We start from the raw sequence: 21,720 nt of genomic DNA, 5'->3' as shown, positions 1-21,720 counted from the left end.
GTTGTCATAAATCATAACTATTTTGAGTTAAATATGAGGGTTTTGTTTATTTCAGTGAATATGATGTTCCATTTTAATAATCTTTTCACAAATAATCTTGCTTGTTTTTTTTCTGGGTGAATGAAGAACAACTATTCTCAGGGGAAACTGTTTTGATCTCTAGGATGTCTGGCATATTGTGCTTAAATATTTGTTTATGAACAGAATTTAGTGGAAGTACTGGAATTTAGCTAAACATTAAGATAAAGCTGCCCTAATTTTCAATTCCATTGTAAGGCAGAAAATCAGTAGAATTGGATAGAAGCCTTTATGAAGTTTAGTCACCAGGGCTAAAAGACTGGTACTCAGTGGTCCCAGTATTGGCCTTTTTAGAGATCCTGGTTCAGCCTGTACAGCTGCTCTGATGGAATATATCCTCTGCTGAAGGGGAGAAGATGATCCCAGCAGGATAATAACCTGGGCTGGTGACAGCTCATGTTACCAGAGGTCTGTCGGGTTTGGTCTGGTCTCTGCTGTGCTGGCTCAGGGAACCCAGAGAGATCCAGCTCCTGCTCCAGGCTGCTGCTGCTGGCAGTGTCCCCAGGCCAGCACAGGAGCCGTTCCCTGGATAAGTGCACCTGGATAGGTTCAGCCCTTCACTTCAGGGGCAGGTGCTTTGCTGGCTGCAGAGGAGCAGAGAGCCCAGCAGAGCAGGGAAACCGAGTCTGGGGCTGGGCCAGCCCATGTTTGTGCCCTCTGTGTGCCAGAGATGGTGACACTGACCCAAGCTAGGAACTTCACAGCAGATTCCAGTCTGAAGGGGAATCTTATGCCTTCAAAGCCCTCTCAAATCACAATTTCTTTTCTCCACAGCCAAAGCATCAAGCTAATGATGCCAAAGGAGGAAGATTTAGCTTAGTTGCTATGGCAAAACTAGAGAGGACACAAAGCTGATAGAAAAAGTGTGTCATCCTCAGTGGCTACTCCATCTCTCTCCTTTTGTTCCCCCAGCCCAGGAAAAATTTGGAAAAGAGAAGAAGGGGCTATATATATGCTCTATCTATGTTACATATACACATTACTACACATTTTTGTTGTATGATGTAATATATACATACTAGCATTTAATGCAAATTAATAGACCTCTAAAGAATTAATATTCGCTATGAGATTTACTCATAATGAATTCCCATTTGGCAGCCTCCTGCAGTGCTTAATATTACATCTGCTTAATAAGCAGGATGAAAATTCTGCAAACCATATCCAGATTATTTGCTAAACCTTGGAGCAAGTGGCTGTGAAAATAAATATATTACCAGAAAGGAATACTGTAGTACAACATCTGCATTTTTGTATTATAGTTTGTTTGACTTGGCTTGTTGTCTGCTTTAAGAAAAAAACAACAACCACCAAAAAAAAAAAAACCCAAAAAAACCCACCACCCACCCCAAAAAACAACAACAACAAAAAACCCAAACAAACCCCTAAAAGTTTGTTTTTCAGTAAATGAAGTACTTAATGTCACTTTTTGTGTGTAATGAAAGTTCTTGCCAGACTTTTTTAATTAACTTTTTGCCTTGCTTCAAATTTCTGGTAAAAATTGAGCTTCAACAGGACTGTTAATTTATGCTTTGCTGCTTAACAAATCTGAAATCATATTTTATATGTTTTCTATCCTTAAAAGAGCAAATCTATGTGACAATTTACAAGTCTTTTATTTACTGAGTGTCTTGTTGCTTAGCTCACAGGCTTGTATTGCAAAACTTAAGGCAAACAAGTAAAACTCAGGTAGTGTCTTATAGGACAAGTTAATTATATAAATATGTCTTCAGAAACAGATTTTAGTTTTTCCATCCCCAGTAAATTTTGTTAAAAATTATTTAACTGGAGAAATTATTTGATCTTGCTCACTTGTGCCATCACTTATATCTAAACTGAAGATATTATGTTTTTAAAGCTATTGCTACTGAGCTGGGAACTCACTTTAGTTGTGACTAGTAGGGGCATTTTCCTTAAAAATAGTAATTGCATAGGCTTGCTACCTTGTGAGCATGTAGATTGTCTTGCAGTAATCAGAAAAGGATGAGAAACTTTTGGGTCAGGGTCAGGTGGTCACCAAAAGTGAATGAGTAGCGTGGACTGACTAGCTAAATGAGAAGGGAATGCTAAATAAGAGAATTATGACGTTGGAATAAAGTTAAGCAAAAATAACTGAGATGTGATTATATAATACACATGTATTAATTCATTTTATGTTTCTGATTTCTCTGGTTTTGAACAAGAAAATCTGAGAGGAATTTCAACAACAGAAAAATAAAATTGATGGAGATTATAAGTTGTATGGACACAAGTTATTAGGACAAGTAAATCCATATTAGAAGCAATGTAGCTGCGATAAAGTAAATAAATATTGTAATTTTTAACAAGATGAACTGACAAGTAATTTACAAGTAATTTGTGCCTTTAGTAGAAAAAGCAGTCAAGCATAAACTCTTTTCTTTCTCATGCAGAGTAAAATGCTTATTCTGACAATTACAGCCTCCAAGTGTCTATTGCTCTGTGTCTTTCATCTTCTGGACTTTGATATTCCCTCAGTGAATTATCAAAAAGGCAGTGACTTTTACAATATGGCAATTGTATTGCTTTACATATTTTTGATAAAGAAAATTTTTAAAAATTATCCTAAAGTTCACTAATATACAGAAATACAGCTGCCTTTTATGTCTTGTTCATAGCCACTGAATGTAGAAATGGTGAACAGCGGCAGTGGTTTCATTAGTCATTCACTGGAGGCCTCTGGTCTTGTGGTTGAGTTTCACAGACAAGAGGTGTTAGTCTTCATGTTTAGAAACCTTCTTGAGGCCTTGTCATAAGCATAATGTATGTCACTTGGGGCAAGGAATGAAATATATATATATATATATAAAGATTTATAAAATGAGTGAACTGCTATAAAAATGATAAGCATTATTTGTCGAAAGCCTGGCTGTACTGCATGCACAGTAGAAAAAGGTATTTCTTCCTTAAAGTTGGTTTTATAAAGATAATTTTCAGGAATCTATTTTGGAAGGTTCTTGGCATCTCTTCAACTTCCATTGCAGCATGCAGAGCTGTAGGTGCTCTGAGCACCTTTCAAGAGGCACTGCCTTGTCTTAAGGGGTTCTTGGGGGTTGTGTTAATTTTTGGGAAGGTTGTTTTTCGATGCATGTGTAGGTTTTTTGCTGCATAGATTTGGTTGTTTGTTTCTTCTTTGGTTTTTTGTTCATTTTTATGGGGAGTTTATGTGTTCTGTTGTTGGTTTGGTTTGTGTTTTTGCTTTGGTTATGTGTTGGGGTTTTTTAGCAGTGGGTGGGAGGGGGAGGCTGACTTGTTTGTTTGTTTGAACATGCCACTGTTCCTGAATGCAAGACAGTGTGTGCTAAACAGAACACTGCAGTCCTGATGCCTGCTGTGGCTTTCCATCACACTTGTTTATAGGAGTGTCACCTGAATTTGACCATGACTCATTATGCACATTCCATTTGTGTGTGTAAATTGGCAAGTAAGGTTACAGGTTTTAAAAGATCAGGTGATGACTCAAAGTTTATTCCAAGCCTGATATCCTCCTAAAATTAAATCCTATGTGCTGCAGGACATGGAGAATTTGACAGACTGATTTGATCCATGTGGTAGCTTAGAAACTGTAAATGTGAAATATTTTGTACATGACATTGGAGAAAAGAGAATGGGTGGGATGAAATCCATTGATGCCATCAACAGTTCTTCATAGTTTAAAATAGTTATTAACTTAATAATTTATCTAACCATAGTATTTCTTTATTTCTCTTTTTCTCTGAGATTTTCTAGTGTCAGTTATGATATGCTGGCTATTTTGTTTTTCTTAATTTTATGTAGTGATATACCCTTTCTAAAGGTGAAATTCCAAAAAATAATTTGGGACATCCTCTCTCCCTCACCTCAATAACGTGGCCTTAGGGGAGGCACTATGAATAAGTCATAATTTACTTTACAAATATTCAAATTTCTCAGTATAACTGGCCTTCTACTTTCTATTCAGCCCCATGGAGCCTGTGATATCACATTTCCTTGTGCAGCCTTCTAGTGAATAGTCTTTGTGTCAATCCCATTCCATTAGTGGGGCTGGTTAAGGGCATGGTTATGAAACATTCCAACTTGTTTATTTGACCAACTCCAGAGTTAAAGTCAACACATGGTTGATTAGAGGCACACTGAAATTTTTTATCAGACTACCATTGCTGTCATTGTACAATATCTACTATGGAAGCATCATCAAAAGATAAATTGACCTTAGAAGGAAACAGTAATATCTATATTGATATGAAAACTGGTGATCTTTATTGGCAAAAATAAAATATACAATTCTTTATTTTTCACTAAAACAAGTCAATATTTCCTTCCTTACATTTAGCAAACAGCAGATTAATATTTTAACATAGCTATTTTTGAACAGTTTTCTGTATAACTTGAAGGCACACTCGGATTTCTTTCCTGGTTTTAAAGAATGACAGCAAAAGCACCTTTATCTGACATTTAGGATGATTAAATTTTGAAAAATCACTTGGCATATTCAGCATGACTCCACAGGGTACTTTTGCTTTATAAGGCAATGGATCATGTTAGCTTAACTTATATTTAAGATTTGCTGGCCTGATATTATTGTGTTAGGCAGTATTGCTGAAATGGAAACATAAAATTTTGCTGCCAGGAGATCAAGTCTGTGCCTGCCCTACACTATAAATTAGTTCCATAAAGTTTTAAAATGCAATATTTGCTCTAACCCAACTAGTGCTGTAAGCCAACAAATTGTGTTTAAATATATAAAATTAAATCCCAGATCAAAAATGTATACATTGCTTTATTGCCATCTCAGAAGCTGTACAAGATACTCTGCTACTTTAAAATGGAAATCAACTTCAATTGAATATAAATAGAGATAATATGTAGAGATATGATATAATATAGAGATATAAATAAATTTCACTCTTTTTAATCCATGACACTGATGTAGAAACAGATTTTGGAGTATCAAACTTTTTCACTTCTGTTCCTAAATGGTAATGTGTTTGTTGTGTCTGACTGAGTTGAGTCTGAGCATCAGTGCTAGAAAAATATAAAAGTCTTCTTTTAAGAAGTCATGGATCTAAAATTTAATTTCATTAATCATCTGAAAAAAACCCCTGTATTAATTTTTCTACATTTCTGTGCTTCAATATTTAAGCAATGCTATTTTCTGCCCTTGGGCTGGGATTGTGGTGAGGATGCTCTGCACAGCCCTGTGGTACAGCCTCCTTTCTGACTTCACCCTTCACCTTCTGGGGAGTGGAGGCAGAAAGCCAGCACGGAGGTTCCCACAGATCCCCTTGGCATGCCTGCTTGAGCCATTTGAACTTCCCTAATTTTCTTTTCTCCAGAGCAGGGTCCTGTTGTGCCACTTGATTGAGCAGAAATAGCTTCTGTTAACATGCAACCTCTGTGGGTCATGGAAAATCCTTTTTTCATCAAAAGAGAGAAGTAAGTTTGTCTCAAAGCTGGGAAACAGGCACTTGTCTTTGTCCTGGGAAACAGACTTGCTGAGTTAAGAGAATGCTGGGTTTGCAGCTTTTCTAATCACAAAGATGTACCTCTCACAATAGATTTGTGGAAGAGAGAAGCCAGCGATTCCTTTGATTGCAGTGGAGCAGCAAAAGACAAGAAGAGCAGAAGTTAAAGCTGGTCTGTTTTCTGTTGCCTTTTTGCTCCATGCTCATACACATTTAATATATTTGAGATTACAGACCATTGTTTGTAGTCCTTAGGCCTTATTAATAGTATCCTGTTAAGAATTTTGTTGTTTAAGTGTTAATTTAGGGGAACAGCTCCCACCTTGGTGTGGCAGTCTGGGAGGGGGTTCTGAGTTTCTGCAGAGCACATGGGGGCTGAGGAGCGCAGGGAACAGCTCCCTCACCTACAGCAGTGGCTGTGTTGGGAGGCTTGCTCACATGTTGGTAGTTGAAGGACTCTGAACAAATTGTACTGAAGCCTTAAGGCTCTCAGGTGAGGTGCAGCAGGGATTTTTGCACCATGCCTGCAAAACTGACCCACAGCTCTCAGATGCCTGTAAGGGCTCCCAACAGAGATGCTGACACAGGTTTGAATGAGAAGGTTTTCCCTCATTGGGGTGGGTCAGGTCTCCAGGTGCAGCAGAAGCCTATTTACAATCTAACCAAATTCTGTGGTCATTATTTGAGCTAACAGAGTGGGTGTAAGGCTTTTCAAATCTGTGTTAATGCCTGTGGTTTGCCACATTTGGCTGGGAAAGGCAGGCCCAGGGAATGCTCCTGGGGTGTCTGATGTGCACTGCTGAGGCCAATGGCTCAGTGGAAATGAGCTGCAGCTCGGGCACTGACCTCTCTCTGACCCTTTCCTTCCAAGTGCTTTCTGCACTACACAGTGCTTGGCTTGATAAATGAGCCAGAGGTTTACAGAGCACCAATAAATTAATGCCTGCTTTGCGTTATGGCTGTTTACAAATCAATTTGAAAATCACAGTTTCACTGCTGATCTCTTCAGTGGTTTGCTCCCTTTGCCAAGTTGTTCTGGGAAAGATGGAAAATTTTGAGCTGAAGATAAAATATCAGATTTAAGAAAGGATCAACTTGGCGCAGTGTTTTAGTAAAAGAAACTTGGTAAGCCATGCAAATATTTCAAAGAAGCTGAGCATTAATTCAAGTGATAAATTGTTGAAAAAATATATCTGATTTCTTGTAACTTCTCTTACTATTAGTTAATTAAATATCCTAATGTACCAACAGATATTTTTGAAAGCTTATTCATAGAAATAATTGAAAATAAATTACAGTTTCACAAAAGGACATCTATTAAGACAGACACTATTCAAAACTGCAATCCCCTTCTCCCAGACTCACATTTAGTGCCTGTACAAACAGAGACATGAATGCTGCTAATACTGCCTGTTCTGAGAGTTTCAATTTTAGTTTCTGTTTTCATTTTAGTTTCCGAGTCTGTATGAAAACTGGATCATATTTTAAAGCATATTTCAACTCAGGAAAAATACCTGATGTAATTAGGTATGCCTCTGGAGGCCATGAATCTGAATTGAATGCTGAGTACCACACAGTTCTTGTGACAAAATCAAGATGGCTACAGATGCTGAGCATGTCTTGTGCATTGTAGCTATCCTAAATATCCGGCTTGGCTCCACTAAATGGAGCTGGTAACTGTTCAGACTGGGTTTCCTGGTGTTTCCCATGGTAATAAATGTGTTTGGGTGTTGTTTCAGCAACAGTTAGAGAGCCCTTCATGCTTTAGACTTCATGCGGTACATCCAATATAGAAGAGAGAATTTTCTCTCCATATATAAGGCAGCTGCAGATTGTTCAGTGCTCCTCTGAGCAAGGATGTTGTTCTGGCCAGGATGTGCAACAGAAATAATTTAATTCACACATAACCTGGGTGTGCAGAGAAAATCACTCTAGGACTCATGAATTTTGCTAGATTTTTCAGGTACTTATACAGTCAAAACCCATAGAAATTCATGGTTCAATGTTCATTGGGCCCAGGTTATGCAGTTCTTAGTGTTTGGTTTCCTGTTGGTCGTAGATTTCTTTACCTCTCATGCTAATTCTTATCTCTTATCAGTCTCTTCTGGACCAGGAGTCTTGGACCATGTCAGAGGAGCTGTTTGGAGTTGATGGTCATTACCTTTTGTGTATCTCCTGTGCTCCTTCCAGTCTGTTGAGATGTTGAGCACATCATGCCTTGCCTGATGAAACAGCCCTTTGAAAAGAAACTCAAAACTCCTTTCCCCTGTGGCAAAGGGGAACGAGACTAACTAAAGTTACAAAAAAATTTAAATTTTGTATTGCTTAGCAAAAATCTGGAGGTCTGGGATTCTGGTGGGGCTGTGGGAGTCCTGTGGGGACCCCATCCCTGTCTGGGGCTGCCACTGCCAGGTGCCCTCAGTCCTGGCACAGGAGCTAAGGGGTCACACAGGCAAGTTTCCTTAATGTCTTAAACACCAAGGAATAGCTCAGTTACATAGACTAAAATATCTAGTAACAAATTAGAGGAAGCACTGCATAACCCTGTAAAACTGCTCTTTACCCAGCCACCTTTTGTCTTTTCTGTTCAACTTGTCAACCATATCTTTTTAGGAGTTGTTAAAACCAGGTTTAAACGCAGAGAGGCAAAGGAAATGAAGTGTTTGTGAATAAAATGGAAAGTACTTAGAAGGTTCCAAATAGTCCCTAAAAAACGGGATAAAACCCAAGTGAGATTAAATGTTGATGCCAAAAAATGGACATATTTTTAGTTAATGCCAAGAGAGACAATGAGAAAGAAAGAGAAAAGTAGAGAAAAGATAGAAAAAGCTATGGTTGCTTTAAAAATCGTGGCAGAGGTCTTCACCACACCTGCTGCAGGGGGCCTCAGGATGTCCTGCAACCCCTCACTTTCCCCTCCATGTTTTGCACCAGTTTTTGCCTTCCTTTTTATGGGCCTCAAGGTGGGTTACTCACAGTCCATCTTGGATGTGATTTTCAGCTGTTCAAAAGTGATTGTGATAAGCAAACATAATGACTAAGAACAGAAAGTGCTGCCAGATATCTCAGGTCTTTTTATATACACATATATATCTAATTATAACTTATCACAGAGTATTCTGATTGGAAGGGTGCCCTCAAGGATCACTGAGTCCAGCTCTGAAGCAAATGTCCCATAAAGGTATCGGATCCACAAGCTTGGCATTATTAGCACCATGTTCTCACCAACTGAGATAAACTGAAAAGCCTTTAATAGACTGTTTAAAATCCCTTGCATTTGGGACACCAGAGCTCAAGGAATTGTGTGAGGAAAAACCCTTTAGTTCATACCATGTTTTTGAAAAGGTAATATACATAGAGGAAGCTCTATTGAAAAACACTGGTGACTTGAGAAATCAGTAGCCTCTTGTGTTTTCATGTCAGGTGTTTTTGCTTCAGTGTATGATCTACTACTGTCTGCTTTGCAATGCATTCAGTATTATGTGTTGTGGCACTGGAAATGACAGTGCAGTTATTTGTCATGAGAATTTGAATCATAAGGAAACAATTTTGCAGTCTTCAGTGTGAACAATAAATGACAGGCAGACGGGGTTTTTTCATTCTTCCATTTTATCATGCTTCAAGTGTCTATTTCTATTTAAAAATTGAGTATATGTTTGTGGAATGAATTAATAATGTTTGGGGAACTAGAGTTCCATGTGCTATATCATACTCATTGTATTAGCAAATTCATCTAAATATTTGATATTTCTTTTTAGGAAAGAAAGTTCTCTGACAAATGTCTAAAGCATCCAAGAAGCCTATGCTGTGGTGCTCCCTTTGGAAAAACAAGCAAACAAACCCCAAAAGAGCCCAAACAAACTAAACCCAGAAACCAAATCACATTTTCCCTTTTGATTGAGGCTTTTGCAACTTCTCTGCAGTGCCTCACTGGGCTAATGCAGGAGTATTGTGTTTCTGAACTGAGCATAAAGTCATTGGGGGGCAAGTCATGAGACTACAGAATCTTCATAGGGGATGAAAACGAGAATCCCTAAATATTTTGCAAAATTTTTTTTTTTTTTGCTCATGTTCATATTTGGAGGGAAGGCGAGACTTAGCATTGGCACACAGTGTAAGATTTGTTTAAGAGTTGGGCTGACTATGAAATGTAGATGTTGTTTTAACTTTTCTTAAATGTGTAGAATTTAATAAGTATTTACCAGGGAAGGACATTTTAGTTCAGTGTTGTCTTTACCATGAAAATGGATAGGAATAAGTTTTGAACCAGGTTAAGCAGGGAAGTAATCAGCTCAGTTATTCGTGTCTGCATTTTCTAAAGTTTCACACTGATGATACTTCTGTTCTGTCCTTCAGTCCTGACTTTTGATTAAGACCCTCTGCGGAAATAATAGTAATGCAGACAAAGATTGTGTTCCTAAATGTTTGTTGCAGTTTCTTACCTGCATTGTTATAATCCCTGCCTATGAAGGTGCTTCTGCTATTTTTTCCTTTGGTGTCCTTCAGGAGGGCTCATAACTTTAGTCTTTGTTGTAAACTCTTCTGAGTGCTGTTTTCAGCTTGGGTCCAGCATGGGTGATGCATGTGCTGGTGCCAAGCCCAGCAGTGAAAAGTGCTGCAAGGAGAAGTGTGCTCTGTCTGTGCTGTAGTCTTCAATGGCAATTTTTATGGCTGTCACTGAGCTTGCAGAGAATTAAAATGTCCACAGCTTTCAGGCAAACCCTATGTAGAAACTTGAATTGTAACTTTAGGCTAATATATTAATTTTCCTTGTTTCTTATGTTATTCACAGTGGTTCTATCAATTTTTATGATGCTTTTGTTACTGCAGCACAACTCCAGGAAACCCATTTCTTATTGAGCTCTTTAAGTAACTGACAAAACAATTAAGTCAAACTGAAATAGTTGTGTATAAATGAATCTAATAGCCACTGTAACAGCAGTTCTGATTTGATAAAAGAAAGAACTATAGAATAAAGGCAGAATGATTTTTTTTAAAGATATATTTTTAAATTATATCCTGTTACAGTGAGGCAGGAGCAAAAATCAGTTATATCACAGAATGATATTGAAGCATAGAAGCTGATTAAAAGGAAACAAAATATGACTGATAATTCATATTGACAAGAGGTTTCAAGGGATCTATCACAGTGTTCTGAGTAAAGCACATAGTATTTAAATATCACTATGAGAATAGATTACAGTATTACATCAACAGTTTCTAAAGGTCTGAGTGACAATGAAATTGAGATGTAAGGCAAAACAAAATGTCAGGTTCAAGTAACAAGGAGCAACTACAGCACCCCTGAGAAGCAGCTGGTTCAGTGTCAAATGAATAACCCAACTAGTGGAAAACAAACTGGGGAAAACTACCTAGAAAGTAACAAATTTCATCCTGCATCAGAAGTTTTTTCTGTGTATTGCTCTTTCCAGTTGTCTATTTCACATCTGAATAGGGCACTCTGTTCATTTTCTTTTTTTGTCCAAAGCTCTTTAAACATATATTTAAGTTTGCATCAGTATATTTTTTGGCACTGACTCCTCTCTTTTTTATTTATTTCACAAACCACTTTTGATTTCATTTCTCTCTCCCCTTCCATAATAGCATATTTTTTTTTATCACACAAGGTGTGAGAGTAAATTCTCGCATCTGCAGCTGTGTGCTGGTATTTATCTTAAGGAAAGCAAGCAAAGAACTCGGGTAACACGTGATCCAGAGAATAAATGTTTGTGGCCGTGTTGAGTTTGGAGGAAGGTGAATGGGCATAACTGTGGTTTGCAGCATAAATGTGTCTGACTGGGGCAAGCACGTTTTACAGCACTGTACAAAGTGGGGTTAACAAAGCACATCACTGTGACCAACACTTATTAGATTGTTGCTAACTTGTTGCTCTTTCCTTGATAGCGTTTGGAAGGCAAAAGCTTCTCAGCCAGCATGTTCCTATCTCAGTGCAAGCTGTGCTACTTGCTGAGAGTACAAGGAGAATATCTGCACATATGAAAAATAAGGTCCTGAGGATTTTGTGCAGTATTTGATCCACAGAATCCACAGGAAACTTAAAACAAATAAACTTTGTCATAGGAATTAGTTACTGTCAAGAAAATATCAATAACCTAACATAAACTTGGAATCCGTAGTCTTCTCTTTTCACTTTGACTAGTGGCTTGAAATTAATAATGATTTCATTATCTTATTTATGTTAATATATCTTTCATTTTCCTGCTAGCAACACATGAGACTATATAATAAATATCTAGGATATAAATGTAATCCCTTTTTGCTTTGTTTTCATTTAATAGAATAGCGCTATATGATTAGAGATATACCATTTTCAAGAAAATTATCTGCAGGTGATTAATTTTGGTAGTAGAGCAATCTCTTGTTCCCATTGGAGTTCACCTAAGGGGGGCAGCTTTTATAATGGATTAGGTGACCAGTTGAGTTAATTCTATGGCTTTACATGTTCAGAGTATCACAAATCAGATTAAAAAGTGGAAGTATTAAATATTTTAGTTGTAAAACCATTGCAAGCTTTATTAAGATCCTAAATAGAAATTCAAAAGGAGTTATAGGTTCAGAAGATAAAAGTTTAATTTTGGCTTATTCTCTTTGAAAACAGTGAATTTTGAAACTATGTATTGAGCCATAAGGTTTTCAAAAGCTGCTCATATTTACTCTAGGACAATATTCTGAACACCAGAAACATCTCAATGCTGCTCCAAATGCCTTAAATTTATAAAGTCTTGTAATTTGTTTATGAAGACAGCTTACCTGCATTGATTTGTTGAATATTCAGCATCAGAAAATCCTTTGCCATTTTGTTTAGCCTGCATAATAATGACTTTTGCTTGCCTGGTAGGGGCTTTGAAGTAATTATAAAAGGATAAACCTTTATTGGTAATCTATATCTTTGGCAGAGTTCTGTTGATTTTAACTGAAAAACAATGACAAAAAGGATATTAGCTTCAGTGAACCAAATATTTGCAATTAAATCAGAGGATTGGGGAAAGGCTTAGCTCTAATGAGGTGAATAGTATGGATTACAGGATCTACATTTTGTCCAATTAACTTCAGAATCTTTGTATTTAGACAAAATAATGCTTAGGGTAGATAATGGCTAATAATTGTCAATCTTAGGCGAAATACTGTTTTGACAGAATGCATCAGTGGAATGAATGTTCATTGGAGCTGTTGGATAAATTAGGAATTCACTGTTGGTCCTGCAGCCCAGACTGTGGGAAGCCTTTACCCTGACCCACGAGGGGTGGCTGCAGCTCAGTCACACCCAATGTGAGTGAAAACAACTCTGCAAGAGATCTCACACTCCTCATTTGTAACTCTGGCAGTGCAAGGCATGCAAGAAACTGTGGAACTTTTCTTTGGTCCTTTATTTGTTGGACACTAATCTGCTACGTGAAAAGACTGACCTCTTAATTTGAGTCTAACAGTAACTGCCATGTGAACAGGATATTTGTGACAAACTCTTTTCTCCTTGATAGGTTGCTCCTTAGAGATGCTGATTCTCTTTTCTTCCTTCATCCTCTGTGCAAAATAATGTTGTGGGAGTTTTTTTGTTTGTCTGTTTGTTTTCTAAAGGGGTAAATTCTCACAAGGTCTGATGTTCTTTTTAATAATTCAGTCTTCTCAAAGCATTAATTTTTATTGTGCACAATAACATATATCTATCTGCAAGAGAAAGCTTCTGCAGTAGCTAAACTTTGTGAAGGTAAAGTCTGTTGTTGAAGCTACATGCATTTTCTTTTTCCTCTGTGAAAACCCTGAAATTTTGCACTTATCTACTAAAATGCCATATGACTGAAATTAGGGAGTGGTTACAAAGAAGCTGAAGGAATGCAGGTAACTGGAATCTAAACCAAGGAAAACAATCTTTCAACACCTTCTGCTAGTTATTGTAGATTGAATAATTTGCCAATTTTTGATCTCTCTTTAGATGTTTTTAGACATCCTTTAAAGATAGTCTTAATTGAATGTGCATATATGCAGATGGTGGTACTATGATATGGTGTTTCTCTTGCTATCTTGAGAATTCTAATATAAATGAGTATTTTTTTCAGTTGCAAAACTAATGTACAAGAGAATAATTGTTTAAGCAAACTTCTCATAAATCATAGTAATTTTAAAAAAGGAAAAAACCCCCCACTCTTTGCTCTAGATCTGGAAGATGCTTGAATATTTTAAAGTAATAATAAAAGAACTACACATACACTTGATTTAGGCAGAATCATAGTGACACAGAGGCAACTTCACCCAGTATTACTTTCTTTGAAGAGCTCACCTAGTCTGCCCAAGATATGAAAAGAAATTTTGAATAGTGTTCTATCCAGTGAAAATCCCTAATAATTTTATGTATGATTATAACAGAATAGCAATTAACAATTAAATAGACTGAAATTTATGTTACTTTATGGTGTTTGGATTGTGGATTCTTAGTTTTTTAGGGGAGAGTGTGTGTTAAAATTTCATGCCTAAGATTGATTTTGTTTGTAGAAATTGACTTTCTTAGATTGGAAATGGTTGCCTGAAGGAAGCTGGATTTGTTTTCAGCAGCACACAGAATATAATAATGAAAATACAACCAAGAGTTAATGAATGTTCAATGTATTAAAGAGATCAAAGAATAGCATGGTGAAATGAATTTTTCGGATAATGTTTTTTTCTGTTTTCTTGGCTGATTACTTGTGAAGGTAGTTAACACACAAAGGATGAACCATTGCATAATTAATTTATAACTGTAATACTGCAAATACTCTAAACAAAACTGTAAAATTAGAATATTAATGTATGCAGTGTTGGTTATGTAAAATGATTTTTTTTTCCCAAACCATGTAATTATTTAATGCACTATTTAGCTGTGACTAACTCTAACTCTGAGTGATTTAAAGTGTTTATAAATACTTGTCTGTGATTTATTTATTTTTATAATTGTATTAAGTTGAGATTATTTTAGGGACCCTGTTTAGATCTTGGTAAATTCTTTTTTATTTATTTGATATCATCCCAATGGTAGCATGGAATGAGAGTAAAAAAACCAGGTGAATTGTTTTTTCTGTTAAAAACAATTAATTTAAACTTTTCTAGTTTTACATACATATCTTAGGCATGCTGCAGCAGTATTGCGCTGGTGTGTTTCAGTGGTGCTTTTAACAGTTGTCTCAAAACTTGGGCTAAAGCACCAAATAGTCATGATGTTGTTAAATAAACAAATTTAAATCTATATCAATATTAAGCCAAACAAGAGCTTTGTGCTTAGGCAGAATACTTTGAACTGCAGCACCTCTGCAAAGTACACTTTAGTGGCTGCTTTTTTCTCCAGTCCCATAAACAATGTCTCAACTTTTAAACTTGCAAAGACTTGTTTTGACGAGGGGTTTCTGTTGCGTTCTTCAGGATCCAATTAACCTGATAAAGGTATCCTGAAAGAGAACTCCCAAACGGCTAGGCAAAATTTGAATTAATTATTAAGGCCTGTCTAATTAGATAGCACCATTTCTATTTTGACTTGTCTTTTCAATGTTTGCAATGTAAATGTTCCAAATTGCTTTCTATACATCAGTCATAAATATTAAGATCATCATTTGAGACCTAGTCTCAGTTTATTCTCTTCAAAAGGATTGCAAAGTGCTGAAATATTTTCCTTATCCTAGCAGAACACAAACCAAAAAATAGCAGGACTTTTTTCAATAAGGTGTGAAGGAAAAGACTCTGAGGGATTTTAAACACCCCCTAAATAATTCCAGTACCTGTAATGTTGCAGAATGTACTATGTATGACTTTCTTTAGCAAATTAGGTTTTATTTTTGATCTAGAAATAGGATGATGCATACAAATTACATCCAATAGTAATTAATTACTTGGGGATATTCTTAAAAAAATCAATATTAAATTTTGAAATACCTCAGAGAATAAGGGAATATTTGCCATGCTTTTGGCTATAGCTCTGGTCTTGTGAGCTTCATTAAAACTATTGTTAATACAATGATCATAAATGTGAATGGCAATGCAAATGATATCCTTTTATTGTGGAAAGGACACTGTTCCTGTTGTCAATAGCTTGAAAGCTGGTTAATCTCCACCTTCCCACCCCTGGGAGAAGGGTGAGACATCATTCTCCAGCTGAGGCTTTTTATGCTGATGAGCTGAGGGAAGTAATCAGAGGACCATCAAAGATCAGGGGTTTTGCTGTGAAGAGAGGAGTCCAGCAAATTCAGACAAGGAAACAGATGTACTGAGCTCAGTGAAATGGGGTATTTTTAATCGAATCCCGTTTATTGGTGACTTCTCTGCTGTGAGGTTTATCTCTGGTTCCTGCTCTTTTCACACTTAGGCAGCATTTTCATCTGTTCAGGTTTTGAGGAGCAACAAGCTGCCATCCCTGAAACTGAATATATGGGATAACTTATACAGATAGATATTTGCACATCTGAAAATAAACACACCACACATGTATATTGCTGTCAGGGAGCTGGAGATTGTTGTGATGGGAGGTTCAGGAAACTGACAAATTGGGCAAGTTGTGAATTTGTTCAAAATCTTTCTACTAGTCACTTTTTCATATTAAAAAAAGTAAGTAGATTAATTTCTTCCTTTTAAAGCTTGATATCTGCAACAGGTTACAAGCCAGCAAGATTCAGAAAATAAAATGAAGTGATTCTAGAGAGAAAAGTTAACCAAATGACAAATATTGCTCTTGGATATGGTCAAAGTGAATCTCATCATGGGAATATAAAACTGAGAAGGTAGTGGCATCTTCCCAACATATACCAGGTGCTACCATGAGCCAAAATCATTATTCAAAGGATTCCCACCCACATCTTTAGGAACTTTTGAAGGTTTGAGTTTGTAAGCACAGAATGTGTCAGAGGCAGAGACATCCTCTAGTTTTCTCTCTCTGAAGGGGAAATTACATCCTCAAGCACTTTTAGCAAAGCAAGATTAATTAGTAGACCACCTTTTGAAGAAAAGGGGGGGTTAAAATAGACAGCAGTAGTTCTAATATTCAGGTTAGCATTCAAGCATATTATAAATGTACATGCATAGTTCTGGAATTTAATTATGTATGCAAGCCCACAAAGCTTCTTTATTCTTTCGTGAAGCTGAGGATAAAGAGTTTGGTATTCAATTTTTTAAAACAAAAATATATTGTTGATGATGGTGCTCTGTTACACTTATTCTCAAACAGTTGCTTCTTCTCCCTGAAAGGGCACAGAATGGCTCCTTTAACAATGAAAAACTCATTTACTGAACACTTGCATCATGCTATGTGAACCAATTAATGCCTTGTATGGAACCCTATCCTAAATGTCTGGTTTCTGTAATGTCAAGCAGAAGCGGCACTTCATTCTACCTTAGATTTTGCAATATAGCTTTTTTTTTTTTGAGTACAACAAAACTTTGGTTTCTTTATTAACTTTATAAATCTAATTTTGTACTTATTCATTGTTTGTATCTCAAGGTTTTTTTTTTATTTGATATTTGAAATGCTGGTTCAGTTTTCATAAAAGTCAAGTGGAAATGTGACCTGAACTTCAAGAGGGCGGCGAGTCAACTCTTAAACAAGTAAAGCGTTAAGCAAATATGTATTTAAAATGCCATACAAATTCCATCTGTTTTACTATTGTGAAGATTTTTTCCCCTGTGGGTAAATATTATTTTATATAACATTAATTTAAGCCAATTAAAATACAATTTGAGTGTTCTAGCAGACTTAAAGCAAGAATTTACATTTCCTTATTAAACTAAAGCCTAAGAAGTCACCTTGACACTCAGGATTTATTTTTTCTTTTTCTCAAGCTGCAGTTTTATTTAGTCATGTCTGCACATGTACATAAAATTTTGTAACAAGGTACATGTGTTCTTTCAAGGTTAATTTTTATTTTGCTGCCTGAGCCTATCAGGTCTAAACAAAACATTTTTCCAGCACTTAGAGCATCTCTTCAGATCCCCACAAAAAAGCTCTCTTCAATTTAGAATAGATTCTGGAAGTATTTGTGGGGTTTCTTGGTATTTTAAAAAAAACATTATCCATGTATTCTTCTCCATTGTGAATGTGTCTGAGCTAGGCCAGAGATCAGGGAACTCTGTTTGCAGTAGGATTTTGGTGCAGTTATCCACCTGCCACTTCTGTAGGACTTGACAACAGCCACTTGTGATGGAGTATGAACACTAGTAGGTGAATGGTTTTCAGATAGGTAGTTTAGTTAGGTTTGGAGGAAAAACATATGGTAGAGGTTGCTCTGGACCCTTCCTTGATGAATAACTGTGATTCTCACTATTTTTAGAACTGGTTTCACAGGGTGAGTTTGATTGACACATTGTCAGGTCCTGCATATTTCACAGCTACTGAGGAGGAGAAAAATGAGAAAATACTTGCAGACTTCAAGAACTCTCACTGTGGTTCTTGGCTGATTTTACAGTTCTAAATACCATGGTCAGCCAGGGTGGGAAGGTGGATTGATTGCCCGCTCCATGCTTGCACAACAGTAAATTTGACAGAGAGACTTTGGTGTCTTCTTCCCAAGCGTGCACCATACAGTGCCCCTGAACCCAGGAATGGGCACGGGAGTGTCTGGGGATTCATGTTTATGGGCACATAAATGCAGGTCTGCCATGGACCCTACCTCCATGTCCATGTCATCCTCCAGCTCTGCTATCAAACCAATTCCCTGATGATCAAAATTGCTTCTGTTGTAGCTGGACCTATGCTCATGACCAACTTTGAGCAGCTCTAAGAGCTGGATGGCTGAAGCTCCATTCTGAATGTTACTGACTTTATAATACTGCTGCTGGGCATTTGAAATACTATGGGTGGCTGTAGCAATGATCTTCAGTGATTTTATTTCCTTCCCTTATTCTTATTTTAAATTTAATGCTTAGGCTCTTTCTCAGTTTCGTCCCCACAGCACTTCTCATGCCAATCTCACTCTTGGCTGTTAAATGAGCAGCTCTAATTGCCACTGGTCAGTAATTACCACAAATTGAGTTATAAACCAATTGGAGATTTCTTTTCTGAAGTATCTTTACAAATGCTAAAAAACAAATCTCTCTAACATCCATGTTGTGATCAAGAGAAACCATTTTAATGACCAGTAAATCTCCTTTCCTTGTTAATAAAATATCTTCCATTACAAAACAATGAACCAACAGTCACACCTCAAAGATGTGGTCATGTTGTAGAAGATGAAGATTTGCAGTGATAGTTGACAGTAAAAGTAGAAGTAGTATTTTTTCTGGCGCTTGTTGACCTCTCTTTATTTGCCCTACTGGGACATGCTCCTTATGCTTTCTTGCAGCCAACATCTGAAACAGCTCAGACTGTAGAAAATCTCATTGATTGACTCTCTAAGGAAGGAGTGATCAGATCACCTCAGTGGCTGGGTTTGTGTTTTCTGGGTGGGTCTGTGCTGGCATTTCAGTTTACACCCAGTACTGCTCTCTGCAGTGGATTTCTTTTCTGTTCCCAGTGTAGGGCAGCCCTGGGGCATTCTGAAAGGAATTTCTTCCCAGTGCCATTAGCCCAGAAGGTGAGAGCAGGATGTGCCAGCAGGGGCAGCTCCTGTCAGCAGCAGATCTGTTGGAAGTGTTACTGTTGGGCTCTGGTTGCTCAGCAGCAATAATCCCAATCTCCAGGTCAGCTCCCATTACACAGCACTACTTGGCAATGCAGACATGACTCCATGAAGTTCCATTTTTTGTTTTAAGCTGTTGTCAGCTGCAAATGAAGATAGACTGTAAGTCAATTCTGCTATTGTGTCAGTGAAGATAACCATGAAATAAAGGCTTCCTGGGGGAAGGAGAAGCCCTAACTGTTACTATGACAGAGCTTCATATTTTTATTATAGTATTTTCTTTGTTGGAAATTGCATGCAAGGATATTTATATGCATCACATGATACATTCTCCATGTAGCTGTGTGACTTCATTTGTGGTCTCTTCCACCTCATGAATGGTGTGTGCACACCATGTGCAATGGGAAATAGCAGTAACTAATGGGCATTTTTATAGAATAGCAGAATAAATAGGTACATAAAACTTTGCTCAGTGGTTACTGTTGCCTTTCAGCTGTACTGACTCACTGGGGTGCACTTCCAAAGAGAAATGTGGGATCCAGAAGTAAGCACACAAAATATTTCTATGTTTGTAAAATTACCAAGGCATTGTTGTGTTGTTTTGGTGTGCTATTTTTCATTTGTTTTTGCAGTTAGTTTGTTTCTTTGGAATGTTTTTGTTCAGTTTCATTTAGTCTTCTTTCTGGAATTCTGTTTAACTTGCTTCACTGCCAAAGTTCCTTCTTCCTCTCCAGAATAAAAATATTCTTAATTTGCAGACTCTTACTTTCTACCTTATTTTGAGATCTGAGGTTTTCAGTGTCCTTCTTTCTAAATCCCATATTTACCTGGATGGCATAATTAAACAAAACAAAAACCAAGAATCTCAGAGTCCAGTGTTTGGCAAAAATTTTCTATGTAGCTAGAGGTGTAGAGGAAAAATCTGCATTTTCTATTTTTGCAGATTAAATACTCAATGCATAATTACCTCAATTTGCAAAGAAAGGGATAGTGTTAAGCACATTTTCCTTTGATTCTAGTCCAAGATTGATAGAAAAGGAAAAGTTATTAACAAGAAATATAATGCACAATAGTTAAAAATATTTGCTTAAGAAATTCAATATCCCAAAATGTCATCGTTGTCTCTGCAAATGAACATAACTCTTTGAATAAAATCTGCTGCTGTGCTCTGGGCATGTCCTACATGCTGTGTCTCCAGAACCACCTGGAGGCACGGGTACAGATAGCTTCATCAGAGGATGGATTGCAGTAGAAAAAATTAATATAAAACTCACAGTAGAAATCACTTGGTATGAAAGTGCTAGATGCTTCTGGGAGCATCATAAGAAAGACATTTTCCATGCCTTTAAGTGCATGATCCAAAAATGTCATTTTAAGGCAGTTCTGCTCTTTAGAGTGGCTGTCACATAATCCAGTTAAATATTTGAGCTTTGTGAAGGTCTTTGTGCTGTCGTCTATTATATATTTATATTAGTCCTTGCTTCTATTTTTTTTTTTAATTTCCTTTCTGGATTACTCTTTGGCTAGTTGTGCTACTGCTTCTAGAACAAAATCTCCTGTATAGTTTTGAGATTTGGTTTCAGTAGAAACAAATGAGAAACGTTGGCTTGTACTTGTGTTCTTTGGGCAAAAGCTCCCTTGAAACACGTGTGGAGTACCACAGAAAAACAGTAAGTGCAGCCTGTATTTTAAAACACCAGGAGACTGAAAAAAAAGAATGAATGTTCTGTGAATGTATCCCAACTAAATGCTACATAAGAACTGATTTACCTCTAATAAAATCTGCACTTTGAGCTCAGAAGAAGGAAGAGTTAGAGTGGGACTGTAGAGGGAACATGTTAAGATTGTATGTACTGTGATGTCTGGTATTTTCCAGGAGAAAAAGAAAGTCACACTTAAATAGGATTGAGAGATAAAAGAGAAAAATTATTTAAAAATGGAATGTATAGCTGTTTATATTTTTACTTCATTCACTGTCTGTTTTGGTCACTTGTAAGGGGCACATTGCACTGACAATAATTGAAGAAGACTGTTGTTGCTACAAATGGCTGTTTGCAGCGCAGCAACAGCACTGACACTGTGCTTGACATGCACGTGCTGATTCTGTGCTGCTTGCTCCAGAGCCAGCCATAAACAGGGAGATAGGTCTGCAAGCAGAAGCTGACATGGTAAAAATGTAGCTGGGTGTTAATTGAGAGAAAAACCTCCTGATATGGAAGCGTTTTGGGCGATCATTGTGATGCAGCAAATGCAACAAGTGAATAGGACACGTGCAGTGGTGTTCATGCAGGACTGTACATGGTTTCTCACTTTTAAGAAGGAATTACTATTTGTTTGGTTTAAAAACTTTGACTTTTTTGCTAAATTATTTTTTTAAGAGTCTGCAATTAACATTTAATAATGATATTTAAGTTTTGTACAAATACAACCAAATATATCTGGCTGTACTTACTGTAGTTTACTTATTAGGGACTTTCAGTGTTGGTCTTTGGAATTTGTTTGTTTTGAATGATATGGACTAGAAGAAAAAATGCTTCTTACTTGGTATCAGTGTAGCTCATGATGTCTCACTTCTAATCTTTTTACATTCTCAA

The sequence above is a fragment of the Geospiza fortis genome, unplaced genomic scaffold (assembly GCF_000277835.1).
Source record: "Geospiza fortis unplaced genomic scaffold, GeoFor_1.0 scaffold229, whole genome shotgun sequence".
Taxonomy (NCBI): domain Eukaryota; kingdom Metazoa; phylum Chordata; class Aves; order Passeriformes; family Thraupidae; genus Geospiza; species Geospiza fortis.
Note: the sequence above shows the minus strand (reverse complement) of the source record.